Here is a 12,759-nt window from a genome sequence, read left to right as displayed (position 1 = left end):
CCCCCCCGGGACCGGGAGGTCCGACAGAACTGAGAAATGGCGAACAGCGGCTCTCAGAACGACGCTGTCGTACTGGTCTGGAAAGGTGTGTTTAGCATATTGCGCACCTCCATTCCTGAAAACTCAGTTCGGGAATTATTAGGCTGGGCTACTTTAAAAGGGATTTCCATGGACAGAGATACTGCCCTGGACTTTGCCTTATGGCAGGAACTCGGATGCACTGTCCGACACGAGCTCCCGACAGGGGAGCCGGCAGCGTTAGAATTATACAAAACCTGGCGGTCGTTATTTATTCTGCTGACAGCCCTTGACTGTGATAGCAGGGCTGGATCGCCTGTCTCGGTGATGAGTGATGGAGGAATGTCCGAGGGGGGCCCCGCTGACTGGGCTTCCGGGGCAAGTGATGGTGGATTTGGAATAACCCCCCCGGCTCCACAGGCAGAGCCTGCGCCGGCTCACCCTGCACAGTCTCAGGACTCCGCAGCCCCAAGGGACCCCGTGCCGGCAGAGGCGGGGGGGTCAGGGCAGAGGCAGGGCGCACAGCCTGCCTTGCCGTTCAGCTGGACGGCGGCCACAGCTTATCCAGGGTCGCAAATCAACGGCTTAGCAACTTGGACGCCCAGAGAGCCTCCTAGTTCGGTTCCGTATGCACCTGGATCTAACTTAGCAGGCGTTGCACCGGGCGTGCCCCCCCCGGAACTGCCTGGCTATGGCCCGCTGCCCTCCCTGGCGCTGGACTGTTCTGCGCAGTCGCAGAACCGAACCATGGACCTTTTTATGCAGCATCTGCCCTTTCTGTCAGAGCTACGAAACCTATCCCGAAGGATGGAGGACTTGCTCAGCCTGTTAGAGCGGCGAATGCCTGAGCCCGCGCCGCAAGCGGCGCCAGCACCGGCTGTGCCGTCCGTGCCGCCGGCGCCCCCCCCCCCCCCACCAGAAGCGGGAGACGCAGCTCCGAGCCGAGAAACGGCGCGGCCGGCGGCGAAACCGGGAACAGCGCTGCCGCGGGGAAACCCAGAAGCGGCAGCGGCTGCGGAGAACGGGCCAGCGGCGGCGCCAGGAGCGTCTGCAGAGAATGGACCAGCGGCGGCGCCGGGCGCGTCCGCGGAGCGCCGGCCAGAGACAGCAGCACCGAGCGCACCCGGGGAGCGCGAAACAGCAGTGGAAGCGGCGAACGCGCCGAACGCGGCTGCTGTGCAAGAGACGAGCGCGGCGCCAGCCGCGGCGCCGAGCGCAGCCGTAGCCCCAGAGTCGGCTGCAGCTTCAGTACCAACTTGGTCGGACCTGGCCAAGACGGCCTCCCGTAAAGAAACTGCTGTAAAAACTGCCGCACAGCCAGCTGCAGTCTGTCCTGTCTGTTCTGGCTCTGGCGAACTTAGCCAAAGTGCCCCTCCTCCCCGTACATTTCTGTTTGCTCCCAGCACCCCAAAGTTGCCTTTGCCTGGTGATTCCTCGTCAGGCAGTGAGGCAGATGAGGTTCTGGCCCCAGGTCGTCAGGCGGCTGTAGCCGCGCGGCGAAGAAAAAGGCTGCGCCGGTCTCGCCCCTGGACCTTTCAGGACTGCACGGTAACAGTGCGTCCGACGCATTATAATCGCTTCCTAGAGTGTCTTAAGATGCAAGCATTGGAGGAGGGTGACTGGAGGTTATTAGAAATCCTTGGAATGCCAAATAGATCTGAGGATTCTGGGGGTAACCGGGGAGCTGTTACACTCCATCCGCAGGCTGTGCCAGAAGTTCCTGATAGTACTGCTTCCCCAAAAGAGATCCAAGCTTTCCCAGTGTATAAGGCTCTCCCAGATTCAGGGGGGCATGACAAGCATGAGGTAATTGCTTGGAAAGTTGCCCAGGACCTCCAATCCAAGGTGGCACAATATGGGCTAGGTTCTGCTGAGGTTATGCAAATAATAAGGGTGATAAATACAGATTTGCTTTCTCCGTTTGATATCAGACAGGTCAAATTCTATTTTAACCTGTACAATTTACAATTTTTGAAACAACCTGGAGAAAGCTGGCCAGCAAGACTGCATTAGCAAATATGCAGCTCCCTGCTGCTGATCCTAGACAGACAGCAGGAGTGGATGCTTTGATGGGGACTGGTCCCTTCTCTGATCCCAGTCTACAGGGTAACTTGTCCTCTAGCATCCTGCAGCAAGCTCAACAGGTCGGCATGGCTGCCCTGTTGAAAACCATAGAGTTGTCAGCACCCAGAAAGCGATATACTGAAATAGTTCAAGGGAAATCAGAGTCATTCCTTTCTTTTGTAGAGAAAGTCGCTGCTTCTCTCGAGAAGCAGGTTGGGGATGACGGGTTCAGACGGTTGTTGTTAAGGCAGTTAGTGAGAGATAACGCAAACGAGGAGTGCAGAAAAATCATAGATGCTTTACCAGGGGATCCTGAGGTAACAGACATGGTCGAAGCCTGCGCTAAGGTGGGATCTGGGAACCAGAGAAGGTCTGCTTTGGCTGCGTTTCTGCAGCCTGTTCACGCATCTTCTGGTCGTGAACCAAAGCAACCAAAACCGGTGAAGAAACGGAAGCGGCCTAAGCCGAGCCAAAAAGAGAACACACCGATCCCCCAGTGCAAGAGGTGTGGCAGGCCAGGGCATTGCACGGGCTACTGTAGATCCCGGACTCATGCCGATGGTCAGCCTTTGTCGGGAAACTTCTGCCGGGGTGCAAGGAGGGGGAATTGCTCTCCGATGCAGTCGCTCCCCCAGAGAGTGGCACAGGTACAGGCACGGGCCTACCCAGCCACCCTAGAGACGGCACGCAGGGATCAGACAGCACCCATGGATCAGACGGGTTTGACGTCCACACCGCAGCCGCAGTCGTCTTAGACTCTAGTGGTATTTATAAGGTTGCCTTGGATGCATATGGACCCTTAGCCCTGGGATCCAGTGCGATGCTGGTGGGAAAACCTGATGTTGCCCATCAAGGAATCTTAGTGCACTCAGGAGTTATTGACGCTGACTTTAAAGGTCAGATTTGCGCTATGGTGTCCACGCAAAAACCCCCTGTAACTATTCCTGAAAAGACCTGCCTTGCTAAATTAGTGCCTTTTAAGTCTTGTGTCCCCAGGATAGAACAACAAACTCATGAAGATAACGGCAGTGGATCTACGGGACTTCCGCAGGCCTTCAGGACTGCAGACATCTCTGACCAAAGGCCACAGATGACATGTACAGTGGTCCTGCTGAACGCCCGTCCACCCCGGACTCAGCTTCGAGGTTTGATTGATACAGGTGCTGATGTAACGGTCATCTCCTTCTTTGCATGGCCTCCCTCATGGCCTTTAGCCCCGGTGGGATCGGCCATCGCAGGATTAGGAGGAACCACACAGAGCTATTTAAGCGAACGGCCTGTGGTGGTGAAGGATTCAGAGGGGCACACAGCTACAATTAGGCCTTATGTTGCTACCACTTCCCTTAACCTTTGGGGGTGGGATGTGTGGGCAGCTTGGGGCGTACGGATTGGGACAAATTTTTAGCAGGGGTCACTGTGTGTAAGGGCGCACAGCATCCTACACTGCCTTTGCGGTGGTTGACTGACACACCAGTCTTTGAGCCGCAGTGGCCCCTACCAAAAGAGAAGTTAGATGCCCTTCATCAGCTGGTTCAGGAACAGTTACAACAGAGGCACCTTGAACCTTCTACTAGCCCCTGGAACACTCCTGTTTTCGTAATTAAGAAGAAATCAGGGAAATGGAGGTTATTGCAGGACCTCCGGAAAGTTAATGCAGTAATGGAAGGTATGGGGGCATTGCAGCCTGGCATGCCCTCTCCCGCCATGATTCCTACGGGGTGGGACATCCTGATCATTGATTTAAAGGATTGTTTTTTCACAATTCCTTTGCATCCTGATGACAAACCAAAATTTGCCTTTACTGTGCCTGCCATTAACAATGCTGAACCTGCTAAGAGATACCAATGGAAGGTCCTCCCTCAAGGGATGAGGAACAGCCCAATTATCTGTCAGTGGTATGTCGCCCAAGCTTTAGCCGGAGTTCGCAAGCAGTTTCCTGATGCACGCTGCTACCACTACATGGATGATATCCTGGTGGCAGCGTCCACTTGGGACGAGCTGCTGAGAATACAGCCTCAGCTGCTCGCTGCTCTGCATGCCTATGGATTAGAGGTAGCTCCGGAGAAAGTTCAACTGCATCCTCCTTGGAAATATTTAGGAGTGAAAATTTTGGACCAAACTATCCAACGCCAAGAGGTGCAATTCCCGGATTCGATTAAAACCTTGAATGATGCTCAAAAGCTGTTGTGTGTCATCAATTGGTTACGACCTTATTTAGGTCTAACTGCAAAGCAGCTTTCCCCTCTTTTTAATACATTAAAAGGGGACCCTGGTCTGAATTCACCTCGGGAGTTGACTCCGGAAGCGCGGCAAGCGCTGCAGGAGGTCCAACGGGCTGTTTCCGCTCGTCAGGTTTATCGAGTGGATCCCTCCATTGCTATCACTGTTTTCATTACTATTCCAGACCTCCATCCTACAGGTATCATTGGCCAGTGGAATACACAATGGCCGATCCTTTGCATATCCTAGAATGGGTCTTTTTGCCTCACCAGTCAAAAAGGACTGTGACCACAGTATTTGAATTGGTCGCTTCTCTGATAATCAAATGCCGTCAACGGTGTTTGCAACTGATGGCTGTGGATCCTGCAGTGATTGTCATTCTGATCTCAAAGGAATACTTTGAGTGGAGCCTCATCCATAGTGCTCCTTTGCAAAGCGCGCTGCAAAACTTTTCAGGGCAGATCACTTACCATCTGCGCAGCCATAAATTACTGCAGCTGGCAAAATCGACCATACTTACCTTGCGGCCAAGAAATAGCCGAGTGCCAGTGCAAGGACCCACCGTCTTTACGGATGGTTCAGGGAAAACTGGGAAAGCCATTGTTACCTGGAAGGAGGGATCGGAATGGCAGGTGCTGAAGGAACACGAGTCAGGCTCTGCTCAGTTAGTTGAATTAAGGGCTGTTACCATGGCTTTTCAGCGATTCTCACAGGAACCTTTGAATTTGGTTACTGACTCTGCTTATGTAGCAGATATCACCCAACGCTTAGATTGTTCACTTCTGAAGGAGGTGAACAATGCGGCTCTGTTTTCACTGTTGCACACCTTGTGGTCTGCAATTCAGGCTCGAGTGCATCCCTTTACATTCTGCACATTCGAAGCCACACCAATTTTCCAGGGTTTCTAACAGAAGGCAATGCCAGGGCTGACATGCTGGCCAACCCTGCGTGGGTAGGGCCTCAGCCTGACAAAATTGCACAAGCCAAGGCATCGCACAGTTTCTTCCATCAAAGTGCACATACCCTGCAGAAGCAGTTCCATTTAACGCCAACCGAGGCGCACGACATTGTCAGCGCTTGTGCTGACTGTCACCGACTCGCTGCGCCTTTGCCAGTGGGGGTAAACCCCAGAGGGCTAAAAGCCTTGCAGATTTGGCAAACGGATGTAACTCACATCCCAGAATTTGGTCGGCTGAAATATGTGCACGTGTCTATTGACACTTTCTCCTCGGCTATGTGGGCTACTGCTCACACTGGAGAGAAGGGCCATGATGTCATTGCCCATTGGAAATTGGCTTTCTCAGTCCTGGGCGTGCCAGCTTCTGTGAAAACCGATAATGGTCCTGCCTACGCCTCGGAGAAGACGCAGCAGTTTTTACACCTATGGGGTGTAGACCATACCTTTGGTATCCCACATTCTCCTACTGGCCAAGCCATTGTCGAACGCGCTCATGGTACCTTGAAGCGTGTTTTGGACAAACAGAAAAGGGGAATGCATGGAGAAACCCCACAGAGCTGACTAGCAAAAGCTTTGTATACAATTAATCACCTTACAGTACCACAAAATTCAAATAATCCTGTTATTCTGAATCATTTTCTCTCATTGCAGTCTGCAGGCGACATACAACTGCCCCGGGCAAAAGTCTGGGTACGGAATTTACTCAGTAATCAGTGGGAAGGCCCTCATGAGCTTATCGTTTGGGGTCGTGGGTATGCTTGCGTTTCCACAGATACTGGGGTACGGTGGCTACCTTCAAAATGCGTTCGCCCTGACCTACGGCACCAGAGGCAGAACAGGCCACCTCCAAATGATGACCAGAACGCCAACCATCCAAATGGCGACCAGAATGTAGATCATCAGCCTAATGACTCTTCTGATGATGACCAGGATGTCGACCATCAGGCAGATGGTCCTTCTACAAGCAGAGACTGGGATGGTCCTTCCGCAAGCAGAGACTGAATTTTAAATTTCTTGTTATGGAGTCAGATAGTTAAAGCCTTAAGGACATTTTTAGAATTAATAACTGATGTAGATTTCTATTTAGGATTAATAGTAGGGTTGTTATCTTATAAAACAAAAAGGGGCAATTGTAGGTACAAAAATGCTGTTAGTGAGGATCTTCTTGTCATTTTTCTAAGTCCGTGAGAGATTTTTCTCTCTCACAGAAGAGGTAGCAGGGAATGTAAACAACCAGGCCACCTGCAACCTTGGAAAGTCTTGTTTATGGTATAGTAGAAAATATTTTGATAATGGATGTTTTAGGATTTTGGCCAATCACCCCCAAGGGGTGGCTGGTCCTTTGTCCAATTAGACTATGAAGAAAAAAGTCTATAAAAGAGTTTGTAAAATAATTAAATAAATCAATCTTGCTGCACAATTCCTGCCTGCTGGATCTTCTCCTTCTCCTCCTCCCTATGGCTGCGGGACACGGTGATATACTGTAGGAACCAGGCCTGCGGTAATAAGGCCTTAACATTATTACCATCTCAGACTCCTAACACTCATTATACCACCATCAAGCAATTGCCAAATGAAAACATTATTCACTTTTATAACCGTTTGTACGAAGCTGTCTCTTCCCAGGTCCCTAATCCTGACCTCCAACAAGCGCTCCTACTCGAACTTCTCCAAGTGAATACGAACGATGCTTGCAAACTAGTCATTCTCACTCTCCCTCTGCATCCTCCTCCTACTGTTGAATCCATCCTCGAAGTCTGTACAAAGAAGGTGCAGCTGAACACAGCTGCTCCCTTTTTGAAAAAAGTGGGGATGGTTGGGGAGGTTGTGGAGAATGCTACGGGTACAGGAGAGACTCAATCTCGAGGTAACTTTATATGCTATCGTTGTCAGAAAAAGGGACATGTAGCTCGCAATTGCAGAGCAATTATAACTGCTGATAAAAACTCTCCAAAGACTGTTTCCCCAGGTCAACAGCAGGGAAACTAGCGACCCAACGCGTCCTAACAGCTCCGCGTTCAGACATAAATAGGGCTGCAGACAAAGCAACTTGGACTTCTGGACTCAGGTTTAAGGTAACCTGTGATAAAGCACACCATTTCAACAACAACAAACAGACTGTAATACCCATCTCATTCCAGAATGTGGATCACATGCAAGAATTTACATACCTTTTTGTTATTGGGGACACTCGGGAAACACCTGCTGGGATAGAGGTTACACCCACACTCATGAAAATGGATCAGAACGGGTGTTCTAACCTAATTGTACAATGTATATATCCACCGTACTTTATGCCAAAGGGTCAAGTCATTGCACAGGCCATTCCACTGCCCAAATACCTGCCCACAGATGGTCATATCCCAGCCATCTGTTGGACTGAGATTTTGGGAAACGACAAAACTGTAATAGTATGTAAGCTCCGTTACAAATCACATAAAATCAGTATAATAGGAATGATAGACACAGGTGCTGATGTGTCTGTCATTCCATTTGATAAGTGGCCTACGCAATGGGAATTGCAATCTCAGGGCATCATACAAGGGATTAGAGGTACCCAAATTGCAAAGCAGTCCAAACACACCATCCAAATTGAAGGTCCTGAAGGACAAATAGCGACACTTCTTCCGTATGTCCTAGACACCAAATTCACCCTGTGGGGAAGGGATGCCATGTCTCAGTGGGGAACAAAAATTGATATCACGCCTAGACATCAAAATTTTCCCTTGCAGGCCACTGAAGCAGAGTGCCATCCACATAAATTAACTTGGAAAACAGATGAACCCGTGTGGGTTAACCAGTGGTCGCTAAAAAAAGAAAACTTAGAGGCACTCAAAACATTTGTAGCTGAACAATTGGCTAAAGGAAATATAGTTCCAACTAACAGCCCATGGAACATCCCCGTGTTTGTAATACAAAAACCAGGAAAGAACAAATATAGGCTACTCCAAGATCTTAGAGAAGTTAATAAGGTTATTGAAGACATGGGACCCCTTCAACCAGGTATGCCATCACCTTCAATGCTCCCACAACATTGGCATTTAGCTGTTCTTGACATTAAAGATTGCTTCTTTCATATTCCACTCCACCCTGCAGATGCCCCCCGATTTGCATTTTCTGTACCATCTCTTAATCGTGAAACTCCCATGGAACGTTATCATTGGCTTGTGCTTCCCCAAGGTATGAAAAATTCCCCAACTCTCTGCCAAGAGTATATTGCTAAAATTCTATCTCCCATCCGTGCCAAAGCAGAGAAAGCCATCATCCTGCATTACATGGATGATGTGCTGGTGTGTGCTCCCAATAATCAGTATCTCGAGCAGACACTTAACATGGTGATTGAGGCCCTAGAGGCCAAGGGCTTTGAATTACAACCTGAAAAAATGCAGAGAACAAGCCCTTGGAAATACCTCGGACTCAAAATCACAGAAACCTCTATCACCCCAACACCTGTCACCATTAATAATAACCCAAAAACATTAGAGGAAGTGCAACAGATCTGTGGGACACTGAAGTATTTACGGTCCTGGTTAGGACTCACCACAGAGGATGTAGCTCCCATTGCAAACCTGGTAAAAGGGGAAGGTGGTCCAGCATCCCCTAGATACCTGACAGAAGAGGCAAGGCAGTCTCTCAGAAAGATACAAGAGCTCATTTCCACCAGACAAGGACACAGCTATCTGCCCTCCCTACCCTTTAAGCTTGTCATTCTAGGGAAGGTACCACACTTTCACGGCCTCATATTTCAGTGGGACAAAGAGCAGAAGGAACCCCTCATCATAATTGAATGGGTATTCCTTCCACTCCAACCTCCTAAAACCATTACACAGACACAAGAACTAATGGCAAAACTTATCATGAAGGGTAGAGCAAGGCTCCGCACCCTGGCAGGATGTGACTTTGCATGCATCTATTTACCTGTAACAACTGACGCGTTAGATCACCTACTCCAAAATAATATAAATTTACAATTTGCATTAGATAGTTACTCAGGCCAAATCTCCAATCATTACCCAAAACATGACATGTTTAATCGGCCATTCTCTTTCATCCCTCGAGAGATTCAAAGTAGAAAACCCTCGATGCGATTACCGTTTTTACTGATGCTTCAGGAAAGGGCAAAAAGTCTGTGGTCACATGGAAAAATCCAAAGACGCAAAAGTGGGAATCTGGCATCGAGGTAATCCAGGGATCACCACAAGTAGCTGAACTAGCAGCTGTTGTTAGAGCATTTGAGAGGTTCAAAGAACCCTTTAATTTGGTCACAGACTCAGCATATGTAGCTGGAGTAACTGTTAGAGCTGAGCATGCTCTCCTAAAAGAAATCTCAAACAAAAAAATTTATGATTTGCTCTCAAAATTAATTTATCTGGTTTCCCACAGAGAGCATCCCTATTTTGTCATGCATGTGAGGTCACATACAAACCTGCCAGGATTTATTGCAGAAGGTAATCGTAGAGCTGATGCCCTGGCTATGCCAGCAGACATAGTTCTATCAGCCGACTTACCAAAGCTCCCCCAAGTTTTTGAACAAGCAAAATTGAGCCATGCCATGTACCATCAAAATATTCCTGCTCTTATCCGCATGTTCCATCTGTCGCGGACACAGGCAAAAGCAATAGTGGCAACATGTCCCAACTGCCAGAAGCTACAGCTTCCATCACTGGGCATGGGGGTCAATCCCAGAGGCATTAATAGCGGTGAAGTGTGGCAAATGGACGTCACACATTTCCCTGAATTTGGGAGATTAAAATACGTTCATGTTTCTATTGATACCTTCTCTGGTGCTATGTATGCCTCTGCACATGCAGGTGAAAAGGCTAAGGACGTTGAAAAACATCTTGTCCAAGCTTTTGCTGTGCTCGGTATACCTGAGGAGATAAAAACTGATAATGGACCTGCCTACACCTCCCAGGAGTTTAAAAACTTTCGTCAGCAGTGGGGATTTCAACATGTTACAGGTATTCCTCACTCCCCAACTGGACAAGGCATTGTTGAACGTGCCCATCAAACCCTCAAGCGAATGCTGCTACAACAATCAGGGACCACCAAACTCAACTCACCTGTCCTCAGACTCAGCAAAGCACTGTTTACCATAAACTTCCTGAATGGCTCCTTTGAGGATCCGAACCCTCCCATCTATCGCCATTTCCAGAACACCAGGAGACAGAAACTGCAGGAAAATCCAGAAGTCCTGATCCGGGACCCAGAGACTCAAAAAATCCAAGGACCATACAAACTTGTAACTTGGGGACGTGGGTATGCCAGTGTATCTACCCCTCAAGGACTGAGATGGATCCCAGGCAAGTGGGTAAAACCTTATGTCACTTCCTCAAAAGTTAAGGAGGTTAAAACTGCCTCCTGGAAGAGACGCCGTAAAAAGAATCCTGATTTTGCACCTTCATGTAAACCCCCTACTGCAGATCTTCATGTTAATCCCTTAAGTTAAGTTGCACTGTTTTGCACTCAGGTTTTTGCACTGTATTTTGTAAATCTTTGTCCTGATACTCCATACCATAGATGTCCTGACTAAACCCCTGAGTTTTGACTGGGGAACTAGTTTAAAGGCATCCTAGGTACTGTCGAGTTGTAGGGACGATAGATTCCAATTATGTTTTGCACTGTTGTTTTGTTACTGTTCTATGCACTTTTAAGTTACTAAGAGTTACAACCCAGCTTTAAAGAAAAAAAATAGGGAATTGTTGCTGCCTGTTCTGATCTTCCCCTCCCCCTCCCAAAGACACGTGCTCCTGCCCATGTGCTCCGAGCTCCTTTGTTCTAAGCGCGGGCAAAACCAAATGTAACTCAGATGCTTTAGCAGTGTCTGATTGGCCGCTCACCCCGGGTCCGCCCCCAGTCCTCCCTTTTCCCCTTCTCCTAATAAAAGATGGTCGAGGGGAGGCTCCGCCCTCTCTCTCAGCTCAGCTACTTTCCTGTGAACATCTCTGGTCGTCTGTATCATTGGAAAGCTTCTAACTGCAGGGAATTGAGCGAGCAGGGAGCTATATTTCTCCCTCTTTGCTTCTGCTGATGGTATTTGCTCTGCAGCTGATTCAGGTACTGATTTTAGAGCTACTAAAGTGCTAGATCGCCCTTGCTACCTCTCAAGGCTGCTCGAGGCTTTCTAAGGCATTGAAATACAAGCGCTAGCCGGTATAAAGCTGAAAAGATACCTTCCACAGTTATATAAGGCATTTGTTCCCCAATGCATTTTCTGGTGCTCCTCTCTTGCTAGTGACCATAGCAAATGGGAGGGAATAACCAATTTTCTTTCTACCTTGAGTCTGTATACATGTTTATTTTCTTCCCTTTTGCTATCTCTAAGGCACGGGTTAGGGTGATTATTTCAGCCTTTTGTGCAGAGGTGTTTGCTGGCAGGGGTCGGAATTCTATCACTTCCCAGCAGGTGATAACTGCACACCCAGCATGTCATTTTCCACTTATGGCATAACTGCTCCCATCAGTAAACCAGGTTTCTGCGTTGTCTAAGGGGGTATCCTTCAGGTCCAGGCAATCGTGGCATACCGGTTCTCCTTGATTTCTACTGATAAAGGAAGCTGGGTTGACAATGTTAGTTACCACTATTTCTACATCATCTTGTTCCACCATGATGGCTTGATATTTCAGGAACCTTTGTGGGGAGAGCCAGTGCCTGCCTTTCACTTCCAGCACCGCGGACCCTGTGTGGGATACCAGCACAGTCATTTTCTGACCCAAGGTGAATTTGCGTGCTTCTTGGATGTTTAGCACGACTGCTGCAACGTCTCTGAGGCACCCAGGCCATCCTTTGGCTGCTGCATCTAGCTTCTTGGAGAAATAAGCAACTGCCCGTCGGTATGGGCCCAGGTCCTGTGCTAGTATTCCCAAGGCAATCCCTTGTTTCTCATGGGAAAATAGAAAGAATGGTTTACTCATGTCTGGAAGTCCTAGAGCTGGAGCTGTCATGAGGGCATTCTTTACCTGATTGAAGGCCTGCATGGCCTCCTTTGTCCACTGGAGATCTCTGCTTTCTTTTGTAATGAGCTCATATAGCGGTTTCACATGCAGCCCATAATTGTAAATCCATAATCTGCACCATCCTGTCATCCCCAGAAAAGTCCATAACTCTTTCACTGTCTGGGGTTTCGAGGTTTGGCATATTGCTTCTTTGTGATCTCGCCCTAATGTTTGTTGCCCGGCGCTGACTTCATAGCCCAGGTCGATCACTTTCTGTTTCACTACCTGAGCCTTTTCCTTAGATACCCTGTACCCTTGGAGCCCCAGAAAGTTTAAGAGGCTTACTGTCCAGGCTATGCAAGCTTCCTCTGTTTGGGTAGCTATTAAAAGGTCATCTACATACTGCAATAGCTTCTCTTCTCCTGGTGGGGCTTCCCAGGACTCTACGTTTTTTGCAAGTTGTTCTCCAAACAGGGTGGGACTGTTTCTAAATCCTTGAGGCAACACCGTCCATGTGAGCTGAGTTTTGCACTCACTCTTACGGCTTTCCCATTTGAATGCAA

This window comes from Corvus moneduloides, chromosome W (assembly GCF_009650955.1).
Source record: "Corvus moneduloides isolate bCorMon1 chromosome W, bCorMon1.pri, whole genome shotgun sequence".
NCBI lineage: Eukaryota > Metazoa > Chordata > Aves > Passeriformes > Corvidae > Corvus > Corvus moneduloides.
This window is presented reverse-complemented; position numbering follows the sequence as displayed.